The sequence below is a fragment of the Ochotona princeps genome, chromosome 25 (genome assembly GCF_030435755.1).
Source record: "Ochotona princeps isolate mOchPri1 chromosome 25, mOchPri1.hap1, whole genome shotgun sequence".
NCBI lineage: Eukaryota > Metazoa > Chordata > Mammalia > Lagomorpha > Ochotonidae > Ochotona > Ochotona princeps.
The window spans coordinates 32,690,273-32,717,770 of record NC_080856.1 but is presented as its reverse complement, the minus strand read 5'-3'; the positions used below and the strand labels follow the sequence as shown (position 1 = coordinate 32,717,770).

The window sequence follows — 27,498 nt, the reverse complement described above, 5'->3', positions numbered from 1 at the left end:
GAGGTGCTCATGCCTCCTGGCTTCAGATGGGATCAGCTGGGGTGGTTGCGGCTGCTTTGGGAGTGAATGATCAGACAGAAGATCTTCCAGTCTCTCCTCCTCTCTGTACATCTGCCATTCAAGAAAAATAAGTAAATCTTTAAAAAGATAAAAATTCTCACTTTCCTATAGCCCTTGAACCTTTTTACCCTAATTAACTATGTAAAGATTGTCAAAACTATAATAATATTAATAGAAACATTCCCCAGTATATTAAAAAGAGAGAGAAAAATTCAATGTGGTGGGCACAAAAGATCACCACAGAGCCCTTGGCACTTGCTCTCTGTTTAGTCCACATTTTCTTTCTGTGTTCAATAGAACAGCCTTGTCCCTGCTGCCTCGGGGGAAGCGCATCTCCCCAGGTCCACTGTGCAGGCTGTCCTCCAGGTGACCAACGTGTGAGCCTGTTGTTCTGGAAGGTCTTCAGGTGAGCCTGCTCTCCTTCAGTGCGTTGATGGTCCCGTAATGGGGTGATAGACGCTGGGAGCGTTTCCTGGTGTCACCTCAAAGACTGGAATGTACTGGGTGGGATTCAAACTTCACCCCAGGGCTGAAGAGGGAACTGAACCTAGATGACAGGTGGAGGAGGGTGGAAACTTGAACTTCAGTCTAAATCATGGGATTATCAAAATGACTTCATGCAAGCCCTTCCCAGGTGATCTGATTATGTTAATAGGCTCCAGGGAACACATTCCAATCCAATGAGTTCACTGTTGACAGGTCCTGGGGTTTTCTCAAATGAACTCACAGGGCAATATCTCTTTCTACACAAACTACTTCAAGGTGAAAACTACCGGGGATGGGGGTGAAGCTATTCACACTACAGGGATGAAAGGCATAACAGATGCAGGGAGAGGGACACCCCCGGGTCTGCTTTGGATGGTGCCTAAGAGTGACCAATCAGAAGAGCAACTTCATGTGGGATGAGTCTAGGCGGGAGTTAGGCTGTCAGTTGACAGGAAGCACTGCCTCTTCCGCAAAGCCCTGCCCACCTCAGATACTTAAGGCCCTTGCCAAGGCAATGAGCTGGGATTCTCTCTGAGGAAAGTGAACTGCACAGCAGGTTTCTGTGCTGCACAGCTTCCCAGAGCATCCTGCGAGCATCCTGCAACTTTGAATCATGACACAGAATGACAGAGCACTTGGGTGAGTGGGCCTTTCTTTTGTGTTCTGGATATTCCCGCGTTTTTGAGAAAGGCTCTCCAGTAAGCCTCAACCAAATAACAACACACACAAAACAACACCCAAACACACAACCAACACACACACACAACCAAAACACACACACAGTCAACAAACACACACACACACATACACACACATACACACACACATACACAGCTGTCTTTATCCCACCACAGCCCAAATCTGGTAACCACAGGCTCAAAAATCTTTTCACGCCCCTTACTTGTAGATTTGAACACAGGCCAGGGAATTGCAGTTTACTTCCTGTAATGTCTTTCTCAATGAAAACTAGGGATCATTCTAGTTTTTCTGAAGGGTCCTCCAGGCCTGACTCCCCAGATATTACAACAAAATCACCAACAGGATTTTTTCGAATATCCCAGTGACGCCAACACTGTGCGAACACCCTCCACAGGGAGCACAAAACGTGACGCCAATTCCCTAATGGCTTCACACCACAGGTCATTGTCACCAACACGACCATGCTCATCAATGCATCATAATTTATCTTTTGGAATCTCCTCCCCTAGGACAACCAATTGTGCATTTTCATTCCGAGGCCACAATGCAGCACCTAACTACTCCCCAGGTATGACCACAGCCCTTCAGCCTGAGTCAGACAACCCACGCAATAGGATTCTTGCCAACTCAGGGAACTTAAGATCTCCCAGCCCCATGTGCCTCACTCTCTCTTCCATCTCGTCCTGCTCCTTGAGTAGCAGTTGTATCATTGTGCGGGAATCAGCCCCCCTGAATGAGGGAGCTCCTAGTGTGGCAGGAAATTCACCCTGTTCCTCCCCCATGAACCCTCTCCCACCACTGTCTCCTCTGTCTCCCAGCTACTCGCCTACTGTCCCGAGATTTCTCCGTCAGCACACCAACCAGAGGCAGTTCTGCCTCGAGGAGAGGCCAGGCTCAGTGGAAGCAGTAGACTTGGCCCTCATGTCTTCCATGGAGGAGACTGGGGTTCCATCTGAATGTTCTTCTGAGGGCACACCAGAGCCTGATTCTATAGTCTTCACCCCACCTGAATCCCCTCAGTATTCCCCCTTGGTTCCCAGCAACCCCTTCACTGTACGCGCATCCTCCACAGAGAGCCACACATGTGTCACCATTTCCCCAATGGCTTCACACCACCCATCATTGTCACCAACACGACCATACCCATCAATACATCATTCTTCCGCTTCTGGCACCTCCTTCCCTAGGACACCCAATTCTGCAGTGTCATTCCCAGGGCCATACTCTGAGTCCACAGGGGTCTCCACCACCTACCACATGTTCACCCTTCCCTCAACGTGCAGCCCAACCTCTACCCGAGGGGAATTTCCCAGCTCCCAAGAGCAACTCTGCAACGACTTGAATAATCTGAGCAACATCACACATGACTCACTTGGGGATGCCCAGAACAACCGAGGGCTCCCCATCCAGTCTCCCGTCCCCTCAACCCAACCCCACAGATTCTCTCCCGCAGCACCTAGCTACTCTCCAACTATGACCACACCCCTTCAGCCTGAGTCAGACAACCCACGCCATAGGATTCCTGCCAACTCAGGGAACTTAAGATCTCCAAGCCCCATGTGCCTCACTCTCTCTTCCATCTCATCCCACTCCTTGAATAGCAGTTGTATCATTGTGGGGGAATCAGCCCCCCTGAATGAGGGAGCTCCTAGTGTGGCAGGAAATTCACCCTGTTCCTCCCCCATGAACCCTCTCCCACCACTGTCTCCTCTGTCTCCCAGCTACTCGCCTACCGTCCCGAGATTTCTCCGTCAGGACACCAAGCAGAGGCAGTTCTGCCTCGAGGAGAGGCCAGGCTCAGTGGGAGCAGTAGACTTGGCCCTCATGTCTTCCATGGAGGAGACTGGGGTTCCATCTGAATGTTCTTCTGAGGGCTCACCAGAGCCTGACTCCAAGGTCTTCACCCCACCTGAATCCCTTCACAATCCTTCCTTGCGTCCCAGCAACCCCTTCACCCTTCCAGAATCCCCCATGGGAATTCCCACATCTGCTGCCATTTCCCTAATGGCTTCACACCACCCGTCGTTGTCACCAACACGACCAAGCACATCTATACAAAATTTTCCCCCTTCTGACACCTCCTCCCCTAGAACAACCAATTCTGCAGTGACATCCGGTAGCCATAACGTGGCACCTAGCTACTCCCCAACTATGACCACAGCCCTTCAGCCTGAGTCAGACAACCCACGCCATAGGATTCTTGCCAACTCAGGGAACTTAAGATCTCCCAGCCCCATGTGCCTCACTCTCTCTTCCATCTCGTCCTGCTCCTTGAGTAGCAGTTGTATCATTGTGGGGGAATCAGCCCCCCTGAATGAGGGAGCTCCTAGTGTGGCAGGAAATTCACCCTGTTCCTCCCCCATGAACCCTCTCCCACCACTGTCTCCTCTGTCTCCCAGCTACTCGCCTACTGTCCCGAGATTTCTCCGTCAGCACACCAACCAGAGGCAGTTCTGCCTCAAGGAGTGGCCAGGCTCAGTGGGAGCAGTAGACTTGGCCCTCATGTCTTCCATGGAGGAGACTGGGGTTCCATCTGAATGTTCTTCTGAGGGCACACCAGAGCCTCACTCCCTAGTGTTTACTTCTGCCTCCTCTGACTATGTCCCCTCGTGTTCCCTTGCCCCATCTTCCTTTGAACCCCAATGTTCCTCTCCTTTTGCTCCTGGTCCATCACTGCCATCCCTCCTTCTATCTCCCATTTCACACTGCTCTACCTTAAGTGATTGTATGGTTGAGGAGAAGTTTGCTCTCCTGTCTCAGGGACCTGCTCTTTTCTCAGGCTTTTCAGATGCTTCTTCCACTATCCCCACTGTCCCAGGACTCCCAAACCTTAATCCCCTTGCTGTTTCAACTAGCTATGCCCCAACAATCCACAGATTTCCACCTGAGTCAGACCACCAGTTTCACGGATCTGCTTGTGAGTCAGGGCCTTCAAGGTCTCCCTGTCCTGTGTCCCTCAATGTCTCTTCTATCTCATCCTCTTCATTGCCCACCAACATGACAGATGATGGGGAGTCAGCCCTCCAGACTCAGGGAATTTCTGATGTTTCCAGAACTTCACAATGTTCCTCTCCCCCGACTGTCATCACATCACACCCATCTCTCCGTCTTTCCTCCAACTCCTCTTGCAGTTCCCCCACTGGCCCCACAATTCTGGTTGAGTCAGCCCTGCTGAACCCAAGGAGACTCAGTTCTGCAGGAACTTTAGGCGCCTCCTCCCCATTGTCTGCCCTCACATCTTCAGCTCTCAGAGAATCTTCCATGTCCCTTAGCAACTCCCCAAGTGACCCCATGTGGACCATGGCTTCCAACCTCCAGGCACAGGCTACACTTCCTCTCCTCATTTCCTAAGGGAGACTGCCCACCTGACAGAACCGATACCTGCACCCCTGCAGGCCACTTTCACTTGCTTTGCCACATCCACTCCTTCTTACCCCAGAGTCCCTGGAGACTCTGCCATGCCCCACCTCTACGCTCAGATTCATCCATCTCATGGATTGCTTCCTGAGAGAGCCACACACACCCACAACCCCAGTCCCAGTCTTCCCTGCAACAGAGACCATTTCAGTGGTCGCCCTCACACTCACCGCTGCCCTTCCACTTGCTACTGTCACGGGGTGGCTCGCAGAAGAGGTGCTGGTAACAGGCACCCTCATCACCCTGGCTGCTATGCTCCTTGAGCACCCAGGGTCATCTCCCTAACTAATGGCTGCCAGTGCCCATGCAGCCAGCAAGCCCCAGCTGCCTTCATGCCTGCAGGCTACCCTGCCAGTGTCATGGCTGGCTTTATCCTCTTTGGCTGGCACTGACACTGAAGGAGGAGCTCCAGCAGAAGATCTCTGCTTGAGAAAGGTGATCCTGTCCCCACTTATCATGCTTCTTTCATTTACATGATGTATGTTTCCTTTCTGGCTTCAGCAGAAATGACAGGGTTCACACCATTCCAATCCTGTTCTTGCTGTCATTGGGCAAGACTCTATTGGGTCCTGTGGTGTGATCATGTTAAGTTCTGTTTTGAATTACACCTGTGCCAGGTGACTAGTACTCTTGGGGTTCTCGTGGATGATTTTTGTGTAAATTGATGAGGAAGTCTGTGCATTGATTTTCGCTGTACAGACTGATACCGTCTTGCAGTTTTTGTCTTTTATGGATGGATATGTTAGATTCATTGAGTTTGTGATGCTAAATCCACTTTGAAATTGGAGGTCATATCCTAGACAGTCTTGCTTTACCTCTGCATGCCGTACAGAGGAGCGCTACACACTGATTCTGATTTGGAAGTCCTGATTGCCAGCAGTGCAGAGGAGCTCATGCTGAAAGACCTCTCAACCCCAAACTACAGAAACGTGTGGTGTATATGTTGGCATGATGACAGAGAAAGATACCCATCCCTCTCTAAGGTCTGGCGATCTAAGTATCCATCTTGAAATTCCTTCAGCGTAGAATGAGTTTTTCATGTCAGAATCAAGGAGAAATGACAGAATAAGACATGACTTGCAAATTTGTTTTCTGAATAATTAACTGAGAACGTAAGAATTTAACTTTTGTGTATGAACAACCTAGGAAAACGTTGACCAAAGTATCCAATGTTTTCTACAGATTTTAAGACTTGAGTACATGTATGGGAAATATGTATCTCTTAGATTTATGCATTTGAATGATATGTGCACTAAAAGTAAAAAATGATAGATCAACATGGTATATTTTCAGTTATGAATTTTATCAAACAAATGTAGAAGCTAAATTGGATTTGATATTGAATGTGTAACACACAAGTAGATTGTTTCCCTGGTAAACTAGATCATGAATGTGTCAATGACCTAAAAACATTTTGAATTCTTTCTACCATATGTCCAAAACAGCCTATATGTCACACGAATTACAAACATATTGAGCTATGTAGCAGTTTTAATTTTTTTAATCTATTTTATTGTATTGTTGTGGACAATCTTTACAGTTAATTACAATTAAAGAAAAAAAAAAGGTTCAGGGGGATAGAGAAGTGGGTAGCAGTTTTAATTTATGAGTGTTCTTTTTTCAGCCAATTAAAATGTGTTCCTTCAATAAATTTTACCTTGTAGCAACACAGTAAGCACACATACAATACACATGATATGACAGAACAAGTAGTTTTTATAGTATATATAGTTTTAAGTCTTTAGTTCTTTAGCTGATGTTTGAAAATGACCACCAGTTGACACTGCTTTTATTAATGTGAATTAGCCCTATTTAAATGGTTGTGTGTTTTGAAGAAGAGTACAGAACTGCAATTCACAAACACTTTAAGCAGCCATGACTGAAGCATAAACTCATGAACCAACAACAGGAGGGAAGCGTTGACTCCATAGAGCATTTTGAATGCAGCTGTAGGCTTTGAAAGCCACTTGCAGTATTTTGACCTCAGGGCCTTTGTTTTTTTATTAAGACAGTAACTAAAACTGATAGCAATGCATGATTGTCAGACTTTTTGACATTTGGACATTTGTATCAGAATATTTCATATTAGTATAAGTTAAAATGTGCCCCCACCTGGTACCTGGGCAGTACCTTTGGTATAATCCCAACTGCCTCTTCGTGAATTTTCTCTACAGGCTGGGAAATACAGCCTTGGGGTGTACTTGACCTTGTCTTACAACTTTTGTTGAAGTTGGATTGCAAACTTTGTGATTTTTTTTCTGACTAGCTTGTATAATATTTTTAGTTGTCTTAAACTGAATAGAATTATTTTGAAAATATTCAGTTATTTGAAAGAGAGAGATTTCTCTCATAGGCTGGTTCACTCTTCAGATGCTTGCTACAGTCAGAGTTGCTCCTAGCTGGGAGCAGGGGTATTAGGGACCCATAGATTGGAGCGGGACTGGCTGCCTCCCAGAGGGCACATTAGCAGGAAGCTGGAATTAGGCCTGCACCAGGAACACAGCCCAGTTCCTCTGATTTGGATGCACATACCAAACGGCACCATAACTTCTGTGCCAAATGCCTACCATTGCTCCTACCCTCACATTAGCCAAATGCATACATGTTTGTCATGCTATTGGTAGTGACTTTTCCATGTAATGAATGTGCTTGCCTTTTGCCAGTTTGGGCATTATATTTCTTTAAAGGTGATCTGTCAGCTTTTGAATTTGTTTTGTAAATGCAGTCTTTATTTGCACTTGTGGAAAATATTTACATTTATCATGCTTTTTTTTTCTGAGTTGTTCTCTACTATGTGTTTAAACCGTCATGTCCATTTAACACATTTGATTGATTGTTTTGGTGATTTCATTTTTTTCTAAAACATAATGTTTGCAAAAATTGTCCTACATTTCTGTACTATCATTTGAAATATCATATTTATTTAAATCTTTATTCATAGCAAATTAGCAGGTCTTGGCTATCCAACAAATAGGGGCCTAGATAAAGCATAAAAGATTGTCTTTTTTCATTATTATTTTTTGATGATATTGACAGAGTTGATCAGGGTGGAAAGTCTCAACTGTTAGGGGAAAGTGGGTGATACCATTGTTTCCAGGTTTTCTTTTTCTTCTTGCTGCATCTGGCAGTAGAGAGCAGACCATGGGATAAGCCACAGCCATCCTCCCAAATGCCTTAGAACTCAGGGATGGGTAGCAGCCACCGTTTGTCACCCAAGGGTCCCTGATGTGGTGTGATGTTCTAGGCAAACATCCCTTCATACCTTGTCTCAAAAATGTTCTAGGTAAAACCAACTCATCCATGTCACATGCAAAAAAACTTTTTGAACTCAAGTCTCACATCAATCGTGAAGCAAAGCATATTTCTTTTCTTAAACTCTATTTTTCTTTGATTTTTAAATTATATGGTACAGTTTCATATAGACTGTGATTATCCTCTGTCAAACTCCCACCTCCCGACAGATTTCCCCCATTTACTACAATGATGTAGTCCTTCAGAAGGAATCATCATTCTATCAGTCTCTTATTTAAGTGCACCCCGACATTGTTGGTACAGGCAATGTCAGACAGTCCGGCATCTCATTGTCTACACATGTCCAACAGTTTCACTGGGAATCCATGTCTCGTTTGGAAGCAGGAAAGCATGGTTACTCAGTGGCACGTTTTTTCATGGCGCTGTTATTTGTTGTTGTTGTTATTTGTTGTGGCTGGTGTTCTAGCTCATACCAATTGTTGACGTGTTTCATGACTTCTCAATTATGGAAATGTATAGTGATGGAGTACTGCGCTGTACCATTTCCAGATGTGGAGGTATAATGCAAAGTAGATTTCAACCCATGATTTTCAGTTGGTTGTGGCTGTGCTGCTTAGGCTCCTCCCATGGTGTTTTTGGTAGATAGGTTGGGTGTCTTTCAGTTCAGATCCTTTCACGTGTAGGCTCGTCGACTGTCAGGGTAAGGTCATAGTTCTTCTGCAGCTCAGTATTTGCTAAGTGAGTGCTTTATAATAGTGTTCAAACAGTTTTCAGAAGGTATCACCTTTTTTTAAACTTTCTGAAAAATGATGAAAGTCTCAGTTTGGAAACATTTTATTGAGACATTGATTAAAAGTTATGAAAATGATCCCTTCCTTTAAATATGTTAACATACCACCAAGCAGCCTCTTCCGAACTCCAGAGATCTGTTCATGTGTTCCCTAATATTTAGATCTCATCAGAGCTTGCTAAACATGATCTCAACAATCTGAAATAGTCATCAGGGACATTTATTTTAGAAAGAGGCAGCTCTGGACTGAAATACAATTCAAAAAAATACTGAATTAGATATTTGTGGAAGCACTATGTTTGCTTCAGTAAACATAAAAGCAATAGCAGCACTTGGTCAAGTTAGCTTTCAATTTTAGAAAACTAACACTTTAACAATGTTCACTACACACTACCATGCTGCTGAGTGTAATAATATTCATACTATCACCCATGGGCCCAGCTCCTCCTCCCACTTCCCCACCAGCACCAGAGTCTGGAACCAGGGCACTGGCCTGCCCCTGCACCACTCCTGCTCCTGTCTTTTCCCTGTCCTGCTCTGCTGCTTTAACCTTTTTTTTCTCCCAGGGGAGGGATGTTAGGGGGGCAAACTAATGAGCATCTCTAAAGGAGGGGAAAAAAAAGAAGAATAAAAAGCCTGAAAAAAAAAAAAAACTAACTTGTAACAAGTTCACAGCAATAAGCCTTCTTTTAAATGATTTTTTTAACTTTTATTGGAAGGTCAGATACACAGAAAGGAGGAGAGACAGGAAGATATTCCATCTGATGATTCACTCCCCAAGTGACTGCAGTGGCAACAGCCTGTGCTGTACCGATCTGAAGCCAGGAGCCAGGAACCTCCTCCAGCTCTCCCACGCGGGTACAGCATCCCAAATCTTTGGGCCATTCTCCACTACCTTCTCAGGCCACAAGCAGGGAGCTTGATGGGAAATGAAGCTGCTGGAATTAGAACTGGCACCCATATGGGATCCTGGCACATTCAGGGCAAGGACCTTAGCTGCTAGGCCATGCTGCCTGGCCCAGCAATAAGCTTTTTCTCTCAAAATTTTGAATTGACCTGGTTTAACATAACTCTTCAGTTACTAATTTCAAGCAAGGATTACATTGCTGAGCTTGGTTCCAAAATGTGTGTGAGTGTGTGTGTGTGTGTATGTGTGTGTGTGTGTGTATGTGTGTGTGTGTGTGGTGCCACACGAAGTGTGTCTAAACATTATTCTTTTGAAAAAGTTTGAAATTGTCATCATGTGTTATTATCTGTGTTTTTTGATCAAAACATGTTTTTAATCTTGTTAATTAACTTTTAGAGTTCTTGTTAGAGCGTTCTTTCCTTGTTTCAAATGTACAGCTGACTTCACACCTTTGGTAAATGTTTTTAGAGCTTTTATTTGATGGCTTTCATTTGACAATGTTATGTGATTAATCTGGTGTTTCCAACCCCTTTCTTCACCCCTCCTCTTGTCTCTCTCTCTGACACTGAGGACTCAGAGTGCACAGTTTGATCTCCAGACCTTAACAGTGTGGCTAACTTATTTCCTCAAGGACATCACCTTCAAACTGTCAGCATGTGTCCATGACTACAAATTTCTAGCTCAGTGCATTAAAGAATTGAGGGATAGAATTGAACATCCCCTGGGCTGACACTCCAAGGCTGCCTCTGTGGCCCACTTCAACCAGGGCCCAGGGAAAGAGTAGTGAGCTAGAAAACAGGAGGCCTGTTCATGTGGCTTTATCCAGTAACCTGTCTCAGGGAGACCCAGCAAGGCCAGTCCACCCTCAAGTCACACCTGCTTGCAACTTTGGAGGCCAGAAGACTGGGCAACCAGCTACCAATCATAGAAATAGCTTTCAAAGCATCTTGTCAGCTCTGCCAAGAGCCAGGCCACTAGGAATGGGACTTTTCTGGGGGTCAAAAAAATCCCTGGGTCAGGACCATGGTGGGCCACCAGCTAGAAAGCCCTTCACTCTGCCCAGCCCCTGAAGTGTTCATTGCCATGGAGAAACAGCCTACAGTCAACAGCATCACAGGTAAAGCTATATATTCCATCCAGAGTCACCATCTGTTCTGTATCAGCCTCCCTTTCAAGGCCAGCTCTCCTCTCTGTCCAGCCAGGTAACGGGAGTCAACGAGAAGTCTCCCCATGGAGTTTCACACTTCCTTTATGTCATCTCTTCCAGCATCCCACATGAATAGAAAGATGGATCTGGGCCTCTCACATGCCTAACCAACTTCAGAATTTTCCTTGGTGCATCTAGACTTAAAACTCGAGTGCACATGTATATGAGACATCAGAATCAGTGTTTGCTAGCTCTCACTGTAGCCTTGAACATCACTGTCAACTGGAGCCCTGGCCTTACCGTAGGCCCTTACTTTGCTCCTGCTAAGCTCAGAAAGACCAAAGCAATCACCCTAGCTCTTGCTGGCAGCCAGAGTCCCCATGAGCAGGGGGAGAAAAAGAGCATAGGACCAACAGCAGGCTAGTTTATCTCCACTAGAATACGGTCAGAAACATTTCTCTTTCCCACAACCATATATGTTATTTTGTTGCTTCTTTTTATATCTTGTTTCTTTCTTAAAGCCTTACTACACAGTCTTTACCAGTCATCCACACATGTTGCAGCCCAAGTCTCCCCACTACGATCATACAACAAAAGGCTGGGATGTTGGGGCTGAGTACAAGTGACCCTCATTCCCTGCCAAAGCCAAATGGACACTCCATCTGAAGACGATGGGAATGCGGAGTCTGCTCAGAAGGTCAACACTTGCCACAATGATCCATCTGCCAGCACAGAGGCACCCCGAGAAGCTCCTCAAGACCCACCCTCAGAGACTGCATATTCCAGTGAGCTTCAGGAGGAACTCCAGCCATCCTTTCAAAGGGACTTTTGATGAGTAACCCCTCCCTTCACTCTTGTGTCACCACTCAATGTCTAGCCAAACCATTAATCAGTTTCTTTTGCAGGGCTAGCAGCCTCCCATTCTTCCCCCACCAAACTGAAACCACCACCAAGAGAACACCGTGCCCAAACTCGGCTTGAAGAATTAAATGGGAGAAATGTCCTCGACTCCTGCTTGTCTCCACAGTCACCTGACCTCACTCTTTGTGGACTGTGGATGGCAGCTCAATGTGGGCCCCTGACAGTTGCTGCTACTTTTCATTGAATACCTGGACATCACTCTGACCCAATCACCACCACTCAAACCAGCCTCCTTTCTGCCATCTCCTAAGGAGCCACTCACTACCATTCCTGTCCTCAAATTACTAATTTTTCTTGGTCTCCTAGGGACAACCTACAGGATAAACTTCTCCCATCACCTGATCTCACACTCTTTGTGGATGGCAGTTCAGTGTGCAGGCATGACGGACATCACTGTGTGACCTATGCGAAAGTGGCCGTGGATTCCGTGCTTGAGGCACAGTGCCTTCCCCAAGGAACTCCTCCCAAAAGGGCTGAACTGTATGCACTGATTTGGGCATTAACATTAGCTCATGGAAAACGAGTCAATATCTACACTAACTTCAAGCATGCTTTTCTCATTGCTCACTCACACTCAGTCATCTGGCAGGAGAGAGGATTCCTCCCCACCAAGGGTAATCCTATTGCTAATGCCTCTTTGATGAACAGATTTCTCCAAGTTCTCTGTCTCTAAACACAAGATATAATTCTTCACTGCCGAGGACACCAATCTTCCTTGGACCCAGTGACACAAGGCAACAAGAAGGCTGACCAAACTTCAAGGCGTCTGGCAAACCCAAGAGCAAGTACCCCATAATCTTCCTTTCTATTTCCCTTACGCCTACCTACTCTCAACAGGAACGACAGGACCTGCTCACTTCCAGTGCCCAGGAACATCAGAGGCTGGATCTTCACGGGCAACAAGATAGCACTATCTTCTCATGCTGCCCTGCCCCTCCTCGCTGATATCCACAATTCTCTGCATGTGGGGCCTGACTCCTTATTCCGGTTTCTTACTCCATTATTCTCATGCCCTAATATGTGTGGACTTCTCAAACAGATCCATGCTTCATGCCCAACTTGCTCCATATTCTCCTCACAGGGAGCACTTAAACCAAGGGTACCCACTCAAAAACTTATAGGTGATCAACCTGGGGAGGACTGGCAAATAGATTTCACCTATATACCAACACAGAAGAAATTCATTACCCTACTTAAAAATATGACTCCTTTTCCGGTTGGGTAGCAGCATTTCTAATGGCCAAGGAGACATCAGCAATGGTGGCAGACACACGACTTAACAACATCATTCCCAGGTTAGGTTTGCCTCTGTTGATCCAGTCTGCCAATGGGCCTGCTTTCATCTCACAGGTCACCCAACAGGTTTCAGAGGCCTTACCCATCACCTGGAGCTCAGATCCTCATGGGTGGATTGATTCCCCTGGGCTCTAATATCCATCAGGGTCAGCCCTCGCAAGCCCCTTGGATGGAGCCCATTTGAGCTGATGTATGGCCATCCCTTCATGGTTACCCACCAGCTCCCCACAAAGTCTCCTCACTTGGCTAACTGTTTCCCTTCTCTGACTCTGATTCACAAGCTTCTCCGAGAACATGCAGACCTGTGTCTCCCGTGTCCTGACCCGAATGCATCAGTGGACCCGGATACCCTTCCTCTCCAACCCAGAGACTCTGTTCCACTCAAGACTCTTCACCCAGACTCACTTCAGCCAGGGTGGACCGGGCCTCACATGGTGATCCTTACCACGCACACTGCGGCCAAACTTCTTGGTCACACCTCCTGGTGCCATTGTTCTCATCTAAAACCTTTCCAAACCTCTACCTCATCTCAGTGGAAGGTGCAACAGACAGGGCCTACCACACTAACCATTCAATGTCAAAGTGCCTCCCCTGCCTCCGACCCTACTCCTAATAATTCTCTACCTCACATTAACCAAACAGACAAAATAATTCGCACAATTCAAGCAGCAACTTCAGTCTCGATATTGAGGCATCCACACTCATATCATGGCTTATCCCAATACTCATTCTGCTAGTAATTATATGTCTCTTATGAACTATTGCCCCTTGTTTTCCAAGGTTCTTTCAGAAGAAAATTCATAAAGCCCCATGGACTGCCTTCAACTAGATGCTGCTCCACCCCTACACTCTGGTGCCCATGGAGCTTCTTTCAGACCTCACACAGAGACAAAAACCCCTTCAGCAGGAAGCAGCCAGATCAATGTCTTCGCCCTCTTTCCTAACACCAAGAGGCTTGAATGATGGCTACCAAGGTGGCCGGAGATGGGTGGAGTTTGCCTCCAAAAAACCTGGAATGAATGGCAGAATTCTGGCAGGCCCCTCAGGCACTGAGACCACCGTTGCACCAATGAGGGGTACAGACCCATATTCCCCCACCAATAAGGGCCGAGGCGACCCCCGTTTCAGTTTCCATGTCAAGGAGAGTTTAAAAGGGCCCCTTCCCCATCTCTTCCATGCTCTTCTTCCTCTGTAGCCCACACCTTCCTGTCTGTCCTTTCTGCTGCATGGGGAAGGGAGGCCCATGAAATAAAGGCCATCTAAATTATTTTCATATATTTGGCTGAGTTATTCTTTCCCTGGTGGTCAGCAAATCTAACATTTGGTGAGCGGCGAATCTAACAATAGTTGATGCATGGATACACTCAACTGAAATCTTTAGCATTAATATTTTTAAGATTTATTTTGCTCTTATTGCAAAGCCAGATATACAGAGAGAGGAGAGACAGAGAGAAAGATCTTCTGTCCATGGATTCACTCCAACAGTGACTGCAACATTCAGTGCTGTGTGGATCTGAAGTCAGGATTCCTCCAGGTCTCCCGCACGGGTGCAGGGTCCCAAGGCTTGGGACCATCCTCGACTGCTTTCCCAGGTCAGAAGCAGTGAGCAGAAAGGGTAGTAAAACTGCCGGGGTTAGAACCGGTGCCCATATGGAATCCCGGCACATTCAAGACAAGGACTTTAGCAGTTAGGCCACCCCACTGGGGCCAGCATTATTACTTAATATAAATGGCTTTGTAATATCCAATAAAACCATGTTTTTCCTACATGAGCTAAATATTCTGTTAGAGGGATAACAAAATCACTAAAATGAGAGCTATTTATACATTATGTCAAGGAAATTCATTTATTTAACTGGTTAGGATTTTGACTTTAGTAACTGCACACAATTTGTTAGTAGGCTTGTGAGTTTTATAGGTTGCATTTTTTTAAAGATTTATTCATTTTTATTACAGCCAGATATACACAGAGGGGGAAAGACAGAGAGGAAGATCTTCCGTCCGATGATTCACTCCCCAAGTGAGCCGCAACGTGCCGATGCGCGCCAATCCGAAGCCGGGAACCTGGAGCCTCTTCCAGGTCTCCCCCACGGGTGCAGTGTCCCAATGCATTGGGCCATCCTCAACTGCTTTCCCAGGCCACAAGCAGGGAGCTGGATGGGAAGTGGAGCTTCCGGGATTAGAACCAGCGCCCATATGGGATATCGGGGCTTTCAAGGCGAGGACTTTAGCCGTTAGGCCACTCCGCCGGGCCCTATAGGTTGCATTTTTAAACGGTTGCACTGACAGTTCAACATTATAGGACTAGCGCTGCTTCTTCCATGAAGTTTGGCAAGCAACAGGAAACTAATCCATGTACAGTGTTGATTCTGAAATAGAATTTCAGACATGGTGTATTTCCTGAATTTAGTAGCATTCATGTGGAAGTCACTTTTATTGAAAATAAAGTCCAGCTGCTAGGCCTGACTGCTCAGATAGCTCGGCCTTGTGTGGGGAGGGAGTGAGGTGGCCTGCGGGAAGTGTTAGGGGCTGGGAAGAACAGGACACCAGCTTGGCCTCAGGGAGAAAGGGGTGTTGGAGGCCACGCTCTGGGAGGGGCTGAGGAGGGGCTGGGAAGGAGTCAGTGTTTTAAGCTGTTCCCCCATCCAGCAGCCAGCCTCAGATCCAGCCCACGTGCCAGAAGCCTGTGGCACCAGGGTGCTTTGGCAGCGGCCGGGATGGAGCAGCGCTTCTCACCTTCCCAGAAGGTTTGTCAGTGGGGTCACAGCAGCAGGGACAGGGGACGGTGGGGGAACTTTGAAAAAACAGTTAAGAACACCTCTCCAGGGACACCGGTCAGCAGGTCCTGCTTCTGACTCTACAAGGCGTGCCAGATTGACTGGGAGCAAAGACTTCATTTCAAGAACTCCGGACTTGCAGGTGGCCTGCGCCTTCCAAGGACCCGGCTTTCCTTGTCTGTGACTCAGTTTGGGGAGGACACATATAAGGGTCCACAGCTCACCTGGAGGGGACCGCCTTTAGGACGCCTTTCTGCCTCCCATGGCACTACCTGGATCCTCTCACACCTAGGCCTGGAGCCTGGAGCCTCCTGCTCCCCCAGGAGACACAAATTCCCCAATTTTGGGACTCCAGGAGCCAAAGGGCGCTGGCAGCCGAGGAGCCCCGGTCTGTGCTGGGCTGCCCCAGGAAAAGGTGAAGCGGCCCATGAAGGCCTTCATGGTGTGGAGCTCTGCTCAGCGCCGCCAGATGGCGCAGCAGAACCCCAAGATGCACAACGGACATCTCAAAGCGCCTGGGCGAGCAGTGGAAGCTGCTGGGCGAGGACAAGAAGCGGCCCTTTGTGGAGGAAGCCAAGCGACACCTTGCCCTGCACCTGCGCGACTACCCCGACTACAAGTACCGACCTCGGCGCAAGACCAAGAACACCGGCGCTGGGCAAACGAACTCCAGCCAAGGAAACGGCAGCCGGCCCTGGGGACCAGGTTTCGTGACCACCCCAGTGAGCAGGGGTTTTTGGTACCAACCCCCCAACTACTCAGCCTTCCTGCCGGGTCACTACAGCTCCTCCCACTACAAAGCCGAGGCGCTCCTGCCCTGTTCCGTCCCTCAGAGTGACCCAGAGCAGCTCAGAGCCGAGCTGCTGCCTTCCTACAACTCCTACTCATCCCCTGCCTCCCCCGCTCACTACAGTTCCCCGCTGCCCGGTGTTCCCCTGCCTCTCACCCACCTCTGACCCACATGGATGTGGATCTAACAGTAGGACCGCCCCCGTCCCCACACCTGTTTATACAAACCAGTCTTGAATTAACCAAAAAAGAAAAAAGAAAATAGAGTCTAAACATTTGGGGATTCTTCCATGATCTTTAATCTTATGATACAAATCCTTTAACAGGCTGATACTAGGACTCTATGGTCATAAAAACAACTCAACTGTAGTCAGTTTTCCTGCTCCATTAGGAATAGTGTATCTGACAGTAGGAAATCGTATGTGTGTGGAACAAAGCCATTCATTTCGAGATGACTGCTAGAGTTTAGACTGTCATGGGAATAGTTGGCTTTGCAAAGCTCCCTGATAATTTGTCAAAAAAAAAAAACCTTTTGTGTATTTATTTCTATAGAGGATTGCATATTTTGGTGCTCAGTCGCTCCAGCCAGCAGAGCCAGTACCTCGGACAGGGAGAGGGTCTGGGGATGAAGCACCCACAGGAGACCAGTGGTGGTAGAAGTCTCTGTGAAGTCTCCCTTCACTGCTCCTTGCCCTCTCCTTATTTACCCTCCCCTCCACGTCTTCATTTAGCAGGAGATTGGATACAAATGAGTCCAAATAGTCTAGGTGCTTTGAGCCACAAGCCCAGTTCCTGTTGCTGCCCAGCTTAATGAGCGCTAATTAATTCCTTAGCCCACAACGCTCAATAGATCCTAAAACACCTGCTTAACAGAGCTTCTCATTCAGCAAATGCCAATACACTTGCTTAGTTTGCTTACTTGTTGCTATAACTACATCCTTTTTTTGTCAAACTTGTTCGTGTTTCATTTTCAAGTTGGGAGCTAGAAATGCTATAGTAAGCTATATATTGTTCTAATTCTCCCTGATAGCAATTGTTTCAGCACCTGTTTCATTCTTTCAAAAATCTATTTTGCATCCTGTTCTCATATCTGGACTAGTGTTGTGCTTTACAGCCACTTCCTTTATCATGGCCATTTACTTCATATTTATGTTTGATATTTGTTATCTGCTATAAATATAGCAATAAATAGTCCATTTGTATAGATTGAGATTATTATTTACTATATTGATACAGCAATTAAGAACAAAGCAAAACAAGCATAAGAAGCTTTTGGTATATTTAAAATCTTTAAGTTCAGGATCAAGGTCAAGGAAATTTTAACCAAAAGCAGGCACAAGAAAAAATGATTATGTCACGAAATTATGATATGGCCTAAGTAATTGTTATTCTCAATATATTTATAATGAATAAACTATTTTATAATCAAAATCAGAATTTAAACTTTGGAAATGTTGGATCACCATCTGTAACCTTTACCAACAGGTGTTTGTTGAGCTGAATGCCTTTCTTTAGCGGAAGCAGGAATGAAGACTGTGGTTCAACTGTGTCTCTGAAGAACCCCAGAAGCACAGGCAATTAAAGCAAAAATAAACCAGTGTGATTGCTTGAAGCTCAGGAGCTGCTGCACTGTAATGGAAACCTTCCACAACGTGAAGGGAACAACAAGAGCGAGAGACACATTGCATTATTATGTGACTGCAGCTCAACAACAAAAATGAACACCACCAAATGTGCCAAACTGGAAACCATAATGCTAAGGGAAATGAGCCAATCCAAAAGGTTAGATACCACATGTTTGCCTTAATTTAAGATGATATGATGTTATGTATAACATGTTATGTTATGTATGTTATGTTTTATGTTGTGCATAAACTAAAATTGAAATGTAAATGAGGTGGTCACAGAAGGTGGTTAAGAACTCACATTTATTTTTAACATATTGGTTACTCAATACCATGTCAATTAATTCTATAACAATGTAAATTGTTGCTGATGGTATGTTGGAGATTTTAATTGATTGGGATGATACTCTGCTGGCTCTGCTTGCAGACCAGAGAGGGTCTCCCTAAGAAGCCGTTGAACTTGACTGACAATAAGATGCTGGACTCTGTGTTTGGTAAATGCTTGCAATGAGGGAATCTCAACTGAACTTGAACTGTGATTATGCAACAAGTTGGAGGAATCCACCATGGTGGGAGGGTTTGGGGAGGGGGTGGGGGAAGAATCCCAGTACATATGAAACTGTGTTACATAATAGAATGTAATTAAGGAATAAATTTTAAAAAATAATAAATAATTGTTCCCAAAAAAAGATGAACAACAGTTAAGAAATGGTTAAAGGACAGAAACAGGTAATTTTCAAAGGATGAAATAGAAATGGGCAAAACTCAATTAAACATGCCAGCGGAAAAATGCAAATAAATACCACAGTGATAAGTTTAAATTACTCCAAAAGACCAGACTAAGCAAGGCTTCAACACCTGTGAGCTGCACATCGACTAGATCAGGGAAAAGCCAGGCTAGGCAGATGATTCCTGCTGGTGCAAGCATAAATTAGAGTGGGTGAGGGATGTTTGGGCTTAACCGCAGCATCAACTGGCAGAAGCTGGCACTGGGGACTAATTCTGTCAAGTCAAATCACAGAACCACCCGAAGAATGCATAAACCTGGACTGAGAGAGACCTGGGAGGGAAAAAGTGGGTTCCCCCTTCTTGGGTCACTACTCCCGCGGGAGGGCATGAAAACTTAGACGGGGGCTGGGGTGGCTAGACAGAGAGGCACTCAACAACATCCATGAGGGCTGGATAGTTGAGTTGGTTAGATGGAACTAAGCTTTAATACCCACTGACAAATACAAGAGCCAAATTTGATGTGGGACAGACTGGACTAGTCTGATGCACATACTGGCCAACCAGGGTAGGGGGCGGGCCCGGTGGGGGTTATTGTGGGTCGCCCCAACTAGGCTGCAGCTCCCACTGGTTGATGCAAGGGCTGAGTGTGTGCTGGGCAGAGCCAGGCTGGACTGCAACACCCATTGGTTCCAGTGGAAATCAGGACTGAAAACAGAACCAAACCAGCAATTGAACCCACCAGCTGATTGGGGTGACAGACTGTGCCGGGCCCTGTGCTTGCTAGAGCATACAAGAATCTGGTCTGGGAATACCTCAAAGTTTCTTTGGAGATCTCCCCAATCGAACTGCTGGATTCAGAACCCTAGCCAAGAAAAGACAGAGGACAGAGCAAGTCAATCAACCACGTCAGCTATATTTTGGCAGCAAAATATTGGGCAAACGAAGACTCTATGATGGACTGTGTCATTCAGTGGGCGACCTCATCGAGTGAAACTGGCAGCGATTCATAACTGAAGAACTATTAAAACCATTTGAGCAAGGATCTCAAAGCATGCCCTACATCCGGGACTTGGGGTGGCTGGGAAACTGGGTGGGGCTTCTCCCTCAATATCCCCCTTTACCTCAGACACATGATGGAAACAATATGGATGTAATACTATTACCCACTTCCCTATACCCCCTGAACCTTTTTTTTTTTTACCGTAATTAACTATGTAAAGATTGTCAACAAAAATACAATAAAATATATATATATAAAATTAAAAAATTACTACGTTGAAAAAAAAATCACTCCAGAATTGCTCCCACCTGAAAATCAAACATCAACTAATGCTAATGAGGATGTGTGGGAAAAGTTATCCCGCCCACTGCCTGTGTGATGGAAATCTGTGCAACCATTTTGGAAGACAGTTTAGAGATCTCTTACAAATCTGAAAACAGACCTAAAGACTCAGCCATGACACTCCTGAAATTTACCCACGTGACATCCACATTCAAATTACTGGACATGTTTATTGCAGCTCAGTTCACAAGGAGTAAGCTAGAGAATCAACCCAATTTCACCCAGGGATGAATAGATAAAGAAAATGTGGTCTATATAATCTTTGAAATACGATACACAGTCATCAAAAGCATGAGACACTATCTTTTGTGACCAAAAGATGAAACTGGAAACCATCATGCTTAGTGAAACAAGCAAATCACAAAATGACCAATATGAGCTGTGTTCCTGACCTGTGGTAGATAAACGCAGAATACAAAAAATACAAACACACAGTGTTCTGTGTGAGCAAATGGGCATTTTGAGATTTGATTTTCAGAATGTTCTTCATTCTTGAGGAATGCTTTCTCTCTCTCTTTATTTGTTGAATGCTTTACCTAACGGTGCTTCAAGCCTAGAAATCGGAAGGGAAATGAAGTATTTCATTGTGAAAGTTTTTAAACAATGAGAGGAGCATGGTGGGAACATGGGCAGGAGGAGAGGGAGGGGAGAAAATACCATTTGCTTCTAAATTTGGATTGTTAAATGCACCAACGATGTTCACCTTACAAACATAGAATCTAACCAAGAAGAGCAACGCCGTGAATGAAGCATCAGAGTAAACTCCATGTGAGAACTTGAGCAGAGAGCAGTGCATAGAAGCAGGTGTGTGAAGGCAGTGTAACCTCTGTGCTAAAGATGAACACGCCGCCATGATGCACACATCAACACTAATATAAAATAGAGTTAATAAAAACAAAAGAAAAAAATGAAGAACATGTCTGTATCAGTATTGTTGCAAATGCAGTTTTGCAAACTTTTTAAAGTAATATTATGTAACAGAATATATTTCATTTATTTTAAATGTAAACAACTATATCATGGTTTTCATAATTCAGAATATGTCAGTATTTCGTGTGACTGCACCACACTTTAATCATCCATTTTTATGCCTGTAGAATATCCTTTAGTAGTTTTAAATTTGTGCTATCATGAAAGATATCATTAAATATTCACTTACATAACTGTGGGAGAAAACAATCTACATTAAAACATCCCACATCAACAATGCTCAGTTTTCCAAACTGCTTGCCTTTAATTTTATCTTCATGGTAATTGTTATGGGGTGCAGCCAGTGATAGCCAGCACCCACTAACAGTGGGCAAATGAAATTTGGCTGAGTCCCCTATCCTCTGTCCTGAAGGTGGGTCATAACAGCAATGGAGTGTTAATTGCATCCTGAACCACTTCCCCCACATCCTAAATGAGCCAGGATATTGGAAATCCAATTAGTCTGGGTGTTTTTAGTTACAAGCCCAGTTCCTGTTCCTGTCCATCCTAACGAGCACTAATCAACACTTCAGCCCACAACACTTAGTTATTCGCTCCTGCCCACCTATGACTCACCTATCAACTGAGAGGAGATGGTATTGAGTTGTTATGTAACCACTCCCTCACAAGCTCTTTTAAAAAGCCCATCAAGCAGGGGCACACACTCTCTTTCTGGCCAGGTGCTTCCATTATCCTGGCACCTCGGCTCTTGGCTAACCCAGGACAGGTAATCCCCTGAGCATGGTCCCTGTGTACTGCTTAGAAGAGGCAATGGTTATAATAATGTTGTTTCTGGTGTGTGTACTATCTGGAGTTCCAGGAGGGGTGAGGCCTAGCAGTAGTAGAATGTGGGCAGAGAAGCCAGGAAAAGGTGAATTTCTGCAGCTCTGTGTGTCCAGGTTCTTTGTGAGTGTGTCCAGGTTCTTTGTTGCATGTCTCTTAGGATAACATACGTCGTTGGGGCAGCTAGGACATAGGTTTTCAGCTTAATGGATGGACTTAAAGATAATGACCATTTGTTCCTTTTAGGATCATGATTGGGTGAATTATGATTGGGGAGATTGCTGTATGGACTTGTGATTTGCTATTGTACTCTGTTGTCTTCAAACTTGATTAATAAATACTCCTTAACAAACCTTAGACATGTCTGGTGTGATCTCGCTCGCACCCTGCAACAGTAATGTGTATGTGTTCTAAGTTCTCCAAATTCTCAGTAAGTATAGGAAGGTCTATTTCTTTGATTTTTTTCCATTTGATTGGATATACAATGTCTTAATATCATCCACTTTTTTTTAAATCTATTTTATTGTGTTGTTGTTGACAATCTTTACATAGTTAATTACAGTTAAAGAAAGAAAAAGAAAAAAAAAAGGTTCAGGGGGATAGGGAAGTGGATAATACTATTATGTCCATATTGTTTCCATCATGTATCTGAGGTAAAGGAGGATATTGAGGGAGAAGCCCCACCCGGTTTCCCGCCGACCCCGAGTCCCGGATGTGGGGCATGCTCTGAGATATGTGCTCAAGTGGTGTTAATAGTTCTCCAGTTATGAATCGCTGCCAGTTTCGCTCGATGAGGTCATCCACTGATTGACACAGTGCATCATGAAGTCTCCGTTCGCCCCATATTTCGCTGCCAACATACAGCTGAGATGAATGATTGCATACACTGTTATAATTAATAAAAGAAAGATTCTTTTCATGTACAGTGTGAAAAAAAAACTGTGTTAAAATTTAATGTAAGGTCCCTGTGCAGTAGCCTAAAAGCTAAAGTTCTTAGCTTTTAAGACCCGGATTCGCTTATGGGTTCTGGTTCTAATTCCGGTAGTAGCCCTACTTCCTGTCCAGCTTCCTGCTTGTGGCCTGGGAAAGCAGTCAAAGATGGTGCAAAGCCTTGGGACCCTTACCCATGTGGGAGACCCAGAAGAGGCTCCTGGCTTTGGATTGTCTCAGCTCTGGCTATTGTGGCCACTTGGGGAGTGAATCAGCAAAAGAAAGATCTTCCTCTCTGTCTCTCCCATCTGTATATCTGACTTTCCAATAAAAATAAAATAAAAATCTAAAAGATGAAAATAAAAGAAATTTTAATGTTGCATATAAATGAGTCTTTGCACTCCAGTGCAGCTCCATGCTCACATGCCTAGGAAAGCAGTAGGTGAGTGCTCAGATACTTGGGCCCTGTCAGCCCTGTCGGGGATCTGAATGGGGCGCCCAGCTCTCAGCTTTGGGGAATGAGTCAGCAGATGGAAGATTATTTCTCAACCTCTCTCTTTCTCTTTCTCTCTCTACCTCTCTCTCTGCTTCAGATAAATAAGTACTTGAATCCTGTAATAGTCCTTTCTTTTATTCTGAAAAAGAAAAACAAAAATGAGACACTCCCCTTACCTGATTGTGGACTAAGACTATTAGCACAAAAGACTTCATAAAGAAATAAATACATAAGTGAATGGATAAATGAATAAAGAAAGGCTAAAATGCTGATGAATGAAATGATATAAGCCATGTGATTAATCATCCTAAACTACTAAGGAAGCCAAAGTACTGAAACATTCCTCAGTAAAGTGATGCTTGTTTGTGGTACTGGAATCTTTACAGAAATAGAATTAGTTAAAATTTTACAGATTTTATAAATTCTCTTTATGCTTTGACATTAGCAAACCATTCACTGGTCTTTGTCAGAATACATTTCAGACATTATAATGTGCACCTGACCTAAACAGAGTTAAGAATTGTGTTGCTAAGTTGCCTTTGGCCCCACTTGTTGTCCCATGGAGCTGTCCCAATGTCAAGCTTGGCTGCCACACTCCACTGCAGGGACCCTTCTTTCTCCTTTACCTGATGCACTTCTGAACTTGAAAATTAGACAACAGCATTTACAGAAGTTATAATGAAGCTTAACTCACAGGCAAGTGTTTATTTTATGTTATTACAGAAATAAAATGTTCAAATCAGTTTTAGTCAATGACATGCCAATGTAATGTGAAAAACAAATTTAGAGGTAAATTCTTGGCATCTTTTTCTCTGCACAATATTCTAGTGAATGAAATAATGTAATGTGGCATATCAGCTAAATGACATTAGCACCTCTGCTTCTTTAAATTGAATTTAGGAATGTGCTGACCTGTCACAACTGCTGTGCTCACACTACTCTGTAGTTCTTCACACCCCTGTGAGTTCATATCAATCATTTGGAAATAACATTTTTTTGTTCTCAGAATGAGCTGTCACTGTTACTTTGAATTGTGGCACTTAAACTGGACTTGATCCAAATTTTCAGCAAGACATTTGATTCATTGTATCAGAAAGCAATTGATTTGCAAAATATATTTGTTATTTTGTTTTTGAAGCAAATACAATAATGTGTGTGCAAAGATTTCAGTAAAATTTTAAGATAGCTTCCTCAGATATATATTTAAATCCTTATTATCTCCTGTCTTCATGTTTTTTCATTCAGTTACAAATAATCAGCTGTGGGGTTTTGTGTGTTGGAGTTTTTAAATCATTTTTATTTAAAAGCAGATACAGAGAGAGGAGAGATGGAAAGATATTCCATCTGCTGTTTAATCCCCAAGTGGTTGCAATGGCTAGAGCTGAGTCAATCTGAAGCGAGAACCCAAGAGTCTCCTCTGGGTCTCCCATGAGGGTCCAGGGTCCCAAGGCTTTTGGTCATCCTTGACTGCTTTCCCGGACCACAAACAGGGAGGTAGAAGGGAAGTAGAGCAACCAAGATACTAATGCTCACATGGGATCCTGGCGCTTGCAAGGCAAGGACTTGAGACACTAGACCTCTGCGCCGGGGCCCAACCTAATTTATTCTTTAAGACTGTGTTCAACCCTGGCCTGTGTCCTATCCAACTGCTCCTCTCTTACCAATTCTGTTTGGGAGTGAGCCTCTAGCATCCCACATGGCTGCTGGTTGCTCCATTTCAGACTCAGGCACCTGCTAATTAACCATGCTATTGGAAACTGGCAGAAAGTGGCCTAAGACTTTACAATCCATGGTCCTGGATTGGCCTGGCCACTAAGGCCACAGAGATGTGAATCAATGGATGAAAGATCTCTCTCTCTGTTCTTTGGAATTTCAAATACATTTTTAAAAATCTTTAAGAAACAAGAAGTATGTGTCTAAGTTTTTAATTCATTCATATAAAATGCTTATTGACCCTCTACTATATGATAATACTATGTTCGACACTAACATCAAAGAAGATAAACATATTTATGTACTCCAGAGGTTCATAGTCTAACATGAGATAATAGACATGAGTATAAAAATAACACAAATGTCAGGTACAGAAATATTCATGTATTTTGAGAATAATCAGATATGAATCAAGGGGATAAGATGATTTTTCTTTTTTTTGTTTTTTTTTTTAAAGATTTATTCATTTTATTACAGCCAGATATACACAGAGGAGCAGAGACAGAGAGGAAAATCTTCCGTCCGATGATTCACTCCCCAAGTGAGCCACAACGGGCCGATGCGCGCCGATCCGAAGCTGGAAACCTGGAACCTCTTCTGGGTCTCCCCCACGGGTGCAGGGTCCCAATGCATTGGGCCGTCCTCTACTGCTTTCCCAGGCCGCAAGCAGGGAGCTGGATGGGAAGTAGAACTTCTAGGATTAGAACCAGCGCCCATATGGGCTCCCGGGGCTTTCAAGGTGAGGACTTTAGCTGCTAGGCCACGCCTCCGGGCCCAAGATGATTTTTCTGATGAAGAAATACTAAAACTGCAAACTGACAGATGAAAAGACATCAAAAAAAATTTTAGACTTTGTATGTGAAGTGAACAAAGTGCAGGTATAATTCATGTTACAGAAGTAGGAGCAGAGCGATTCTCCCCAGCTTCCCTCTAAGGTTCAGATTTTTCTAGGAGTGCACCAGGGAGGAGAAACCCATGCCCAAATTGTATGCACAAAAAATTGACATAAAGTGTTTTGTAGGAACAAAACACAGTGTTATATTTAGAATATAATGAGGTAAAGAATACAAAAAAATATAAAATCATGCATTTGAAGAGCAGTCCATACTTGACGTTATGGGATGATTAAATTGTGTGATTTGGTGTCCACAGAAATATATTTTGCAGGTTATTGACATTCTTCAAGAAAAGAAATAACATAACATTTAGATTTAAAGGGATCAAATGATTTTTCTTGTAATGGATATGAGTGGATGCCTTATTAGAATGAGATTCAATGTGGAAATGACATTTAAAATAGAATTAGAGTTGAGAGGTGTACAAATAACTAGAATGTTCAGTTGCTAACGATGATAAAATAAAATAATTTTTAAAAGATTGATTTATTTTTGTGTTGCAAAGTCATATATAAAGGAGTAGAAACATAGAGGAAGATTTCTGTCTGATAATTCACTCCCCAAGTGGTCACAAAGACCGGAGCTGCACCTATCCGAAGACAGGATCCCAGAGCCTTCTCCAGGTCTCCTATGCTGTGCAGGGTACCAAAGCTTTAGGCCATCCGCAATTGCTTTCCCAGGCCACAGGCATGGAGCTGGATGGGAAGCATGGGTGCTAGGATTAGAACCAGTGCCCATATGGGATCCTGGCGCATGCAAGGCAAGAACTTTAGGAAACATGCTACTGCACCAAGCCTAATGTATTTGTATCATTTTATATGAACAAATCCAGGATCCAATGTTCAAAATCAAAGAGCACTAGACAATGATTTTTGGGTTTTTGTCAAGTAAAATATACATCACTCTAGAACTATGCCAGCTCCTATTGCAATCTAACCACTTAGAACAAATGAAGAAAGACGATGAGGTATTCGTGCTATGAGCCTCAGCATCATTTGGGCATGCGTGCCAGGGAACAGGGAATATCCACTCCATGTCTCTCACCACGAAGACAGTTACTCCAGCCATGAAATGTCCCTAACATGATTGAAACCCAAGTCTCTGAGAACTGAAGAAACACCTTTTTCAACACACAACCATTTCAAAGTCATCAAATGACCTTACACCCCCAAGGAGCAGCTGAAAACTAGACAACTGTGGCACCTGCTGACATCACTGACATTGAGCAAAACTCAAGAAATCACTCAGAGATTTCACTTTGGGTTCACTAGAACCAAAGTCAAGACTGACAACTCAGTTTATCTTTCAAAAATCTTTAATAAAATCTACCAGTAAAGGAGGAACTATTAGATATCCATGTAGGGCCCAAGGAAACACAAAGAACCAAAGAAGCACCTCCAAAGAGTACAAGTTCACTACAAAGATATGCTTCTCTGAAGGAAATTAGGAAAATGCCTGAAAATTCAAAAGCAAA

At 44.4% G+C, this 27,498-nt stretch overlaps 2 pseudogenes; both read left to right on the top strand.

The window, feature by feature from the left end:
* LOC131483358 (zinc finger protein 850-like) overlaps nucleotides 1-27,498 on the top strand; it is a 455,811-nt pseudogene that overhangs the window by 111,108 nt on the left and 317,205 nt on the right.
* LOC131483365 (protein SOX-15-like) lies at nucleotides 16,015-16,708 on the top strand (annotated as a pseudogene).